Source organism: Lygodium microphyllum, chromosome 15 (genome assembly GCF_053477565.2).
Source record: "Lygodium microphyllum isolate KBCC chromosome 15, Lygodium_microphyllum_v1.1.10, whole genome shotgun sequence".
Lineage (NCBI taxonomy): Eukaryota > Viridiplantae > Streptophyta > Polypodiopsida > Schizaeales > Lygodiaceae > Lygodium > Lygodium microphyllum.
Genome location: NC_141149.1, coordinates 66,399,280 through 66,410,664, shown reverse-complemented (window position 1 = coordinate 66,410,664; position 11,385 = coordinate 66,399,280). Strand labels below are relative to the sequence as shown.

Below are 11,385 nucleotides of genomic sequence, written 5' to 3'. Positions count from 1 at the left end.
ACCCTCTTATTTCTCTTGCTAAAGAAAGATTCAATGGGGAAGATCTTGAAAATGCAACCATGGATTGGCAATCATTATATAATTGTATCTAGAAGATTCTAGTTGTTCTCAACTCAAATAAAGAGATTTTAAAGGAAACTTCCATGGAGCTAATAAAAAGGTGTCCTTAGTAACTAATTTCAATATCCAATCACTTTGGAATGCTAAATCAAGCCAAGAAGTGTTCATCAACCTTCCCAGCAACATATTTAATATATGCTTTACAGACATAAAAAATGCTATGAAAACATTCCACATCAAGGTGATAGCATACAAATTACCTTCGATGGAATTGTTGTTAAGTGGCCATTCACATACAAAAAGGCCAAGTACTTTACAATTTCCAAAAGAATTGGGAAATGACTACTAGATTATTAGATGATAGCCTACACTACAATTCATAAATTATGAATAATGCATTTATTACCTTAGTTATATCCATAAAGGGGCAAAAATATGAAATCCCTATGGGCTTTAGTTGCTCATCCCTTTGGTGCAGCTTATTTATTTTTACTATTCCAAGGATTTCACTTAATGTAAACTTGACAGTGCTATTTAGAATCCTCTCTTCCAAAACCTTTTAAAGATCTGTAGCCATCTCTATGTCAAAGAGCAGCTTACATCATGGTTGCTTTCCCATTGGCTTAGGGGTATACCAATTTCATTTGCTTGAATCTTCCCATCCTTCCAAAAATTCAAATTTCATTTGCATGAATATTCCCATCATTCCAAAATAATCAACATGAATCTTCCCTAGGCAAGGTTTTTAAAGTAGAAGCTTTTCCTGGCTCTTCAAGCTTAGCAAGCCTGATTTGTAAATTTTGCATATTTTTTATAAGTTTATCCATAGCATTGTCTTTTGAAGATTTTGTAGAAGGTATTGTTGATGGCTACCTAATCACTGGCTCCAACATGTGCAACTAGCTAAGCATAGGTCTAGGCATGACCAAAAGCTCTATTCTTCTCAATCTCCACTAGTTTAGATACAACATCCTACACATCTTTCCATTCTGTCTTTATGCCCTGCTCTATAGTATCATCCTCTAATAGCTTCTCTAGCTCTAGCTATAGCGGAGGGTCCACAACTTGTAAAAACAAAAGATCTTTCTCTTTAAGAAAAGATAGTTGCTCTATATTGTCCAAGTGACCAAACTTCATCTCAAACTCTCTTTGTAGCTCTGAAGAGGCTCTTTTCAAGTTTATGAATCCATGCTAGGAAAGTTTGCTTTGTTACTATATTTGCATCCTCTATGAAATACTCCTCTTTTAGGGCTCTCTTGAAATTAGCCCATGTATTTTCATAATATGTGTAGATGGACTTTGTGCAACTCCAAATTTAATAAGAAACAACCCTAGTAAAATATATCAGTATATCATCTACCAGTACACTGACTAGCTCTAGCTTCTCCATATAGAAGCAAAGAAACTAAGAAATATTTATGTTGTCAAACTTCTTTGCAATCACTTCCTACAAAGCCCTAGCAACAAGCTCTTCATGTTTAATTAGTTCTTCATAAGTCCCTACAAGCCCAAGATGGTTCTCTTGCAGGGCCTTAATGATAGTTGAGGGTGGATTTGCGATTCTCACCTTCGAGTGGAACCTTACATATGAGTTTTCAAAGTGATGTAATAAGACAATGCTTGTTCAACTTGGAATAAAGGCTACAAAGTTCAGCTATTCCATGGGAACTTTGAATGGAGTCACCTAGGAATATCTCTTAATGGACTACTAAAATCATACTATCCTATAATCATAATAATTACATAGTTCAATATCCTTCTCTCTATGTTGATGTGATGTAATAATCCTTCTCTCTATGGTGATGTGATATAATAATCCTTCTCTCTATGATGATGTGATATGCAATATCCACTCAGTAGAAAGACATTCGTACCCCCTGGATTCTCACTGGCTAGAAATTAGTAGTGCCTTAAATTTCATTTATAATACAATATTTATGGATCACGATACAACTAGGGTATTTTTATGCACCTTCTCACATGCAACTAGGACACAACTAGCTTGATGCCCTTTTGTTGATTTTATTGCCCCATCTCATGTGCTTTGCCGCGTGTTGCTTAGTTTCCTTGTCTTGATAAATATGCAATCAAAAAATATAAACCATAATTTTAATTAAAATCTCTAAGCATATTTTTAATTTATATAGATATTTTCATATTGATTTGACAGGTCAAAGGATGGGTTGGAGACCGTTGGATGGATGGACTTCGTAAGATCCCAATGTAATCCGTGCTAAATCTTGAACTATTTGCAGCTAACATTTGCTATTCTGTAATCCAACACACTTAGACCATGAAAATTAGCTTTGCAAATGGAAATTCCCATAAACATAACAATAAAAACCTTTTCTTGCCTATGCCATTTTTGAAAAATTATATAGGAACACTAGGAAACTAGTTTAGGTCAAATATTCCTCATGAAACATGAAAGATAGTAGTAATGATCAAAATATCCTCATCCACTTCACATGGATTCACAATTATCATCTACAAAAACACAATGCCTTGGTTGTTGTGGCTTCGAGATGTCTACATCAAAGTAAGGATCACTGGCCATTCTTTTTGCCATTACTTCCACCTATACAAGTAACACACTTCTAGCATTACAACACGGGAGCTTTATTCTCAAGATTTATCTTCAATGCTTTATTTACACAAAAAACTCAGAGCAAATAAAAAAGATATGCTTAGATCAATTCATATACCAAGATAACCTCACAAACTTCATTACTATAACATGCATTGAATAGTCCCAAAAGAAAATATTTCATCATGCCTTTTTTCATGACAGTCTTAATGGTTATATTAATTAGGAAAAGCACATTGTTAGATTGCATATAGGATGGTCCATTGACATTACTAATTTTCATGACAATGAAAATAGGCATTTTAAAACTAAGGCACAAGATGCTAGATACTAATCATAGGGAAATTTCACCCACTCTCTCATCCACCTCATCACCAATCCCAGAAGAACCTACCTGAATGTTTTCTCCTCGCATGGCTTGCACCAACAATGGCTGCACGTAGGAGGAAATGATATCACATCAAAAGACCCACATACACGACCAGACCTAATGCATGACTTAAGAATGGGTGCATTGCCACAACCCATGGCATATGTCCTCCTTGGGACATAAGAGCTCCAAGAAGCAAGCCAAAAAAGTATGGCTCTTCTCCATACTTGATCGCCAATCTCCACCATCAAGTCTCCTAGCCCTTGCTATGGTGGGCATATAGTGATGTACAATGTTGTCAGTCGGATGCATATGTAGGGCTTGAAAGAGTGGCATGCTCTCTGCAATATGAACATGGGCACCCATCCCATTCGCCGAATCATAAAAACATTGATAGTGCACACTACAAGAATACAAGTTATGTTAGATTATAAATATACACTAAATAATCAACAATCCTTACATATGCAATGCAAAAACCATGGATTTGACCTTAACTTGGGAACCACCAACATCATAGCACCCAAAAGGGGGCATATGCTAGACCACCACATGCCAACATATCTCCAAATAAAAAATATGGGTGTATCTCTCCACCCAGTCAACACCATTCACTACATCAGCAAACACAACACAATGAAGGAATATTTGTTATCTCATTCATTATACTACATCCAACTTGCACACATATGTAGATTATCTATACCTCAATTGATGACATGATCAACAAGCAACTAGAATCTGCGAGTGTGGAGGCAGCAAGGGCAATCCCAAACTGTACATGGTCCTGTGACAATCTATTCCATGGTGGACATGGCTCGCCTCCATGAAGGATGACACCACAAGGGATGTCGAGAAATATAAAGTAGGAGACCCATAGTACCATCTTTCCCTTCTTAACATACTCTCTCAAGGGGTCTCACTCGCACGACATGATCATGTAACAATGTGAATGTGGGATTCTTTACACTGCTAGCAAAGTCCCTCCCAATGGATATATAATCCCCAACAATAACAATACTCTTACTTCCATGGTCAACTGTAGCAGTAGGCAGTGTGTGCTCTTTTAAGAACAAGAACATTTTATTCTTTTTAAGTGTTTTCCTCCCTACTGTGGTTGCAATATCCTCCTCCATATCCATACTCATTTGAACATTTTCTTGCTCATTCAATGTCTCTTTGCCCTTGCCTTCTTCAATATTTATTCCTTTGTTGTAGAGGTCCACATTTAATTTTACTACAATTTGAAGAGCATGAAATAGTCTTTAGTAATTACCTTTCAATTTCTTGGTTTCAATTTTTTTAAAAACCCATCTTCGCTTGCTTATGCATATCCTTCTCCCTCTCGAGTGTATGTCCTACTTGTAGATCAATCCACCAAGGATAGTGTTGGAGTTCCCACTTTAAAAGCATATGCATTGGGGGAGGGTACACACAAACCCCCTCATTATCAACTAGTACGATCCACTGTCTAGCTTGAATACGAATATCATTCAAGTGTTTCTATCCCTTTAAAGGAGAATACCTACATCCATGTTTCCAATCAAAACATTACAAGGGATTTACTCGCTATGGATTCCATATACTTTGGAAATAACAAAGTCATTATACCTATACACAAGATGCTATGAAGCCATTTGAATTGGATCCATTTCTCTCCATACTTTGATATCATCTTCCTTCTCCTTGGAAAATACTCTAGCTTCTAAGGGAAACAAATACCTCCTATGCTCTATTTTTATCTCTTCAAAGTAATCATCAAGAGAAGAAGTGTTAGAAAGGTCAATCCACTTGGCACATCGGTGAAATCTGCAAGCAATGTTTAGTCTTGACAAGTATTTTCTCCAACATAGCCTCTTGACGTAGCCAACTTACACATAGGAAAAAGAGAAGGTTGTTTAAAATAAATAAATATGATAGTCAATACGATCCATTGTGGAAAATAATGTAGTCATAACTATACACCATGGTACTCACTCGCTAAATGTATGATCACCCCTTGGAAGCCCTACCAAGTTCTTTATGGGCTTTGTTGCCTCAAGTAATGATAGCCATGTCAATTTTGTGTTAGTGGTCACATAATTCAAAGCTATTAAATTTAATTTTTCTAGTGTGGCGAAGCTATCAGGACCCCATGTTAATGCAAACACATGTTCATGCCACACATCTCCAAGTTTAGGGTCCAGAATATTAAGGATTTGAAAAGGTAGAATTTGATTAAAACACCTACTAATCATCGTAGCCAATTCATACTCACAAAATATGTAGAGTCTTGTACCTTTCCAATCCTATCACCATATCTTGTGGCAAGATCCCCCAATTTTTTCTCCTATAATGCTCCCAATTGTTCCACTGACATGTTTGACCTTGATTGCTCAAGCTTGCAGTTAAGGGCTTGAGTGATCTAGACCTATAATTGTATAATGGCTAAGGGTTATATTATGATATTTTGGAAGTATATAGAGTTTCTCATTTAACCAAGGAAACACTTAGACACATAAATTGATGCTTACATTGTACACAAGCTTTGCTAAGTAATGTCGAGTTAGTGAATACCAAGGTTCAGAACCTTTTGCAAACTTTTTTCTAATTTGAACAATGAGCCTTTGGACTTTATCTAGCAACTCATTCATATAGGCCTCATGGTTGGCAAAACAAATATTGGCTACATTTATCAACTCGTCATCATGAAGGGTGGGAGCCACCAAAGCATGTGTATTTAAACTACATTAAAAAGTATACTCATGTATTCAACTTGATAATATATAACAACACTAAACAAAATAAATTGCAAGACTTACTAATTCATTCATTGTAGACTAGAGAGAAGTGCAATCTCACTAACCCTCATGGGATCAATGAGAGTGCAAAGAACCTTGCAATGGTTGGCAAAGTTTTCCTTAATATTAGTTGACCAAGCCACTGTCCTATGATTACCCTCCCAAACATAGAACATCTTTCTTGACAAGAATTGGAGCTTATCCCTATTCCTAATCTCACACTCAAACTCCTTAAAAGAAGTAGAGGAAGACCAAGAAAGTCCAAGTCAAAAAGTGAATGAAGAAGCTCATTCTACCTATGCAAGAAAATTAGAGGAGAAGGCAAGCTCAGAAAAAAATGTGGGAGACCACTAAATATTCTAGCAAGGTCCTCTAGAATGAAGGAGGTCCTCTCAAGGATCAAGTAGGCTCTCTCAAAGGTGAAGGATGCTCTCTAAGGATGAAGGAGAGCCCCCGAGGGCTCTTCCAAGGAAAGTGCAAGGTGCAATGTAATTCATTTTATAGGAGTGCTAGGCTCCCCCCTATGCAAGTTGTAAAGTCTAAATGAACATAGGTGAAGGGATAAGGCAATTAGAAGGGAATAGAGATAGAGGACCTTGACAAGATGCCTGATCATTTAAAAAAAGGGATTTAGGGTTTTGTATATAAACTCAAAAAGTGAATGAGGAGCTCATTCATTGGTATGTAGCAAAAGTGATCTCTTCTTTTTCTCTTCTTCTCTCCTTCTTGCTTGCTTGTATGTGCTTGAGAGAGGGAGTGTGAGGAAGTGAGGGTATGAGTGTGTAAGGGTGAGGGATCGTGGAGAAGAAGCTCTCCATCATCTCCTCTCTTCTTCTTCTTCTTCTTCTTCTTCTCTTCTCTTGGGCGTGGCAATGGAAGATGGAGCTTAAAGGAGGAGGCTTGAGGTTGCTTGATCTTGCATCTCTAATAATAGGGCTACTGACTTGCTTAAGGGAGGAAGCTACTATTAACCTTAGCACAAGAAAAAGTAGAAAAAGTGGAAAAGCGCAAATTGAGAGCTAAAATAGGTGGCCTAGCGAACACAATGGAAGAAGCAGGAAGGGAAATAGCTAGAAGTGCAAGGGTGGCCTCAAAAGCTAAGTTAAAGGCAAAAGCTCATTTTAAAACGCAAGGCGCACCTAAAACTTTTTGTAAAAGAGAATCAGGCTCCCTCCTATGCAAATTGTAAAGGTCCATGGGTGGTAGGAAGGAATCTAGGAAGATAGGAGGATAATTGGAAAGAGGGCCTAGGCCACAACTAGCCATGTAAAAAAGGAGATGACCACCCAAAAGGGATTTAAGGTTTTGTATATAAAATTGAAAAGTGAATGGGGAGCTCATTCTTTGGTGTGGGCAAAGTGGACTCATCTTGTTATCTTCTTCTCTTCTTCTTGCTTACTTGTGTGTGCTTGAGAGAAGAAGTGTGAGAGTGTGAGCGAGTGAGTGTGTGAGGGTGAGGGATCAAGGAGAAGAAGCTCTCCATCATCTCCTCTCTTCTTCTCTTCTCTTCTCTTGTCTCTCACGCGGTTATGGAGGATGGAGCTTGAAGGTGGAAGGTTGAGGTTGCTTGAGCTTGCATCAAGAATCGTGGAGCTATTGGTGTGCTTGAGGGAGGAGGCAACTCGATTGGGCATCAAGGTAAGCTCACTATATCTCGGTAGGATTGAAGGTGCATCAACTAGGTGAGAGATAGCCATAGGTGTTCGATTGAAATGCTTGAACAATAAGTGGTCTTTAGGTCTTGGCAATTGAGCGTGAGCTCGCCTCTACATTTTGGTTTCATTGCCGGGATCAACGAATTCAAGCTTGAGCACTTGTACGCCTCAAATCGAGTAACGAAGTAAGGGTTTCATCCCCAATCGGAGCTTTAGATAGGTAGGAGGTTTTGGGTTTTTAATCTCTGCAACAAGTAAGTATTTTGGTTTTTTGATGATTAAGCAAGTAGAAGGAAGCATTTTAGTTTTTTGTTTTTGATTTTTGTTGCATTTAGAGTAGGATAGGACCAAGAAATTGAAGAAAAAAGATTTAGTGTTTTTACTGTTTAACAGGCCCAAATAGGGCACAAATAGTGAGAAAAATGGAAAAAAGGAGTGCTTGGAGGTGTTAGAATCGCACGTTGAGTGATTAAGTAGATTAAGGTTGAGTCTAGCAAGGGTATAAGACCCTAGGAGGCAAGGGGAGACCTCATTTTTAGGTTCTGCCAGTAGATAGATAAATAGATAGAGAGATAGAGAGAGGGAGGGAGGGCTTGAGAGCTTGTGTAGGACTTGCTGCTTCCATGGAACTGATCGAAGGCCACAGGAGTTTATTGCTTGGATCAGGTGTGTAGAAACCTTTTTGTGCATCTAACCCTTGATCATGGTGAATTTTGCTAGTGGACGTGGCCAGAAATTGGTGACACGAAGAGATTTTCGTTCCCACGGTTTACGTGCCGACAAAATCAGACGTGATCCACAAGCATTTGATTCCTAGAATCAAACGCTTGGATACTTGGACACCCTGGGTTCACCCAATTCCTAGAATCAGATGGCCTACAATCAAACCAACCGAAGTCAAACCACTCGAACTTTGACTGTTCGATCGACTAATTGGACCAACCAAAATTGTACGCCCCAACAATCAAACCACTACCATGCATTCGATCCTGAGGATCGAACACTCAGACTACTCTATCTAATTCCTAGAATTAGACATACTCAAATAGGACTAGCTTGACCTGTTCGATCGGACACACCCTGTCAAATTCTCAGAATTGGACAACCTAGAATCGGACATCTCAGAATCTAACACCTGTCAAATCAAACATCCAATTCTTGAAATCAGACACTGCAAAAATCGGACCAGATTTTAACACATCAAAATTCATAAAATTAGCATGTTTGAAACAATAGAGAATACAACCCGCAAGAGGGGAATTTACTGAAAGCCTTACATGCAAATTTAACCCTAGAAATCACAGCCAAATGGCCAGGCACAATGCTGACACTCATATCAGCATATTCGACACACTTAGAGCCGCAGGCTAACCAACAGACCCCATTTGACCTTGAGCAAGTTGAATCATGTAGCAAAAACCCTAGAGACCAGAGGAAGTGGCCAAGAATTGAGCCTAGAGACTCATTAGTCCGAGTTTTTAGACGAGAGTGCGAGAGCTACAATCCTCACTTTGTGTTTGCACCCACATTGTTTTCCAATACTTGAAGTGCACTTGAGAAAAGCGAAAGCCTGATTTCACACAATGCATAGAAGTGAGCGCACACACGCACACACACACGCACACACGCACACACGCACACACGCACACACACACACACACACACACACACACACACACACACACACACACATTGACGAGTGAGTTTAATTGAGGACAGTTTGTAAATAATAAGGAACTCACTCAAACCTAACAATCAGAATGAACCCACTAGTAGGAGAAGACCCTAAAACGTAGTTGGGTGATCGAAAACGCCAAAGTGTAGGACCAAGTGTGGACTCGACCTAGGAAGTAGACGTTGCAAGGATTGACACCATTGGAGGAGTGGATCTACCCAACTTGATCAATCTCATCAATAATCTAGTGGAGCGCGAGACGACCAATATGGCAAATTCAAGCACTAACCACAGACATGACAAAGAGCTTGACCTAGGCGGTTTCTCGAGAGAAATCCAGTGGCTAATTACCAATTACGAGCTATAAACGGAGATAGACCACCATGGTAGGATGTCTGAGGATATGATAGCGGAGCTCAAAGAGGAGAGGAGACTAGCGCATGAAGCTTTGTAGGGCATAGTGACCTACAATCAGGAACATCAAGCCAGAAGCTTGCAACAGAGCATAGAAATGCATGAGACTCAGTGAGTGCTAGCCCTAGCAAGCAAAAATAGGTCAAGACCTCATGTAGAGAGGAAAATAGCGTTAGAAGGTGATCTCACATTGAGTGAGCTTCTTACGAAGCGACTGCTAGACAACTTATCAGTAGAGCAGAGAGCTGATGCAATGGCAACCTCGTTGCTCATAGGTTAAGCAGTTAATTAGAGCTCTAAGAGCCAATCAAGAATCCCCTTCGTGGCTAAGTAGCTAGACAAGTACCAGCCAAATGATGACCCATATAGTTTCATAGAGTAGTTCAAGCAAGTCTGCGATTCCAGGATATGAAGTGAGGAACTCTACAAGGCCTTGGCAGGCAATTCAAACTTGTAGCGAGACATTCTAGCTAGGGTATTTGATGTGGCAATTAGAGTGGATGACCAATTCAAAGAGAGAAGCTCCAAGAGCTCAATCCGAGAGGAGACAAATGCTAGAAACTCTGAGAGAGTTGCAACGTTAAGTGAAAGATCAAACCCAGGTACTCTCAGAGTTTCTAGCATGTCGGCATATGATTGCTAGGGCCTAACAATTTAGATGCATCCTCAATCGGAAAGAAAAGCCATAGGCAAAGGAGAAAGAAAGCTGACGCTAAGGTCACACTAAAAACCGAGAGTGCCACGATGCTACCTACTGACAAAAAGGTGATAGATGCAGAAGTAGAAACGTTGGCTCCTCCAAAGACGGCTGAGAAAGAAAGTTCAAAGGTCGAGGAGTACCCCAACCTAAAGTGCCAACTTGAGGCCATCGAAAAGGTCAAGGAGTGAGTGAAAGAAGCCCATGAGCACTTGAAGGATGTTGAGTCCATATTGGAAGATCATATCGATGATCTCTCAAGCAGCCTAAGAACACCGGCTTTGCCTCCACGATCAAAATCAAGGGATGTGGATGTACCACGAGCAGGGGCACTTAAAAAGAGCCTACAAGCTATGGGCCAACAAACTAGTCAGGGCCATTGGCCAAGAAATGTAGAGTTAGAAGAGAGGCAATCTCCTCACCACGCTAGTGACTACCCCGGTGACTTTAAGCCTAGGAGATTTGCTTAGGTAGCATCCAAGACTGTGGCAAGAGCTAAAGCAATGGGTTGAAGGACCAATGGAGCAAGGGATAGCTGATCTACATGATCATGACACGGTAACTCAGATACCTAGTCTGACGTTGCCCTCATTGCCCAAGTTCTTTCACATTAATGATTTTTAGGAAGGCACCGAAAGGCATGTAATCTTACTGGTCCTAGCTCTAAGAGACACCACGAGAAAGGGAATTGTAGATATGGGAGTAGGAGTTAGTGTGTTGGACCATGTAGTACTCCAAGACTGGGGTAACCCGCCTATTGAGAATGCTAGGTTCAATATCACCCTAGCCAATGGAATGAAAGTGCAGCCATTTGGAGTATTGAAGATTTGGCCATTAAAGATCGTAGGAGGGATCCATATCTTTGTTGAGTTTATAGTCATAAAGGGAGTGGATTATGATATCCTGCTAGGCGATGCCCTAGATGTGCAATGCATGGGTTATAGAAGACTGGGGCAATGGTTTGTCTTCTTAAGTAACTAAATGGAAGCAATGAGAGTGGAGATGGGACACTTGGAAGACCACTTCAATTGACTTGGATGCCATCTCTTCCATGTTGAAGGGTGATGTGCAAGTTAGAAAATTGTGCATGCCACTCACCAAGTATATTCCTTGTCCTAAGGATGAGTGAGATTGGATGCACGTGCTA

At 39.8% G+C, this 11,385-nt stretch overlaps 1 pseudogene; it reads right to left on the bottom strand.

Moving 5' to 3' along the window:
• Nucleotides 1–4,990: 4,990 nt before the first annotated feature.
• On the bottom strand, nt 4,991–5,973 carry LOC148024632 (uncharacterized; annotated as a pseudogene).
• Between the last annotated feature and the right edge of the window lie 5,412 nt (nt 5,974–11,385).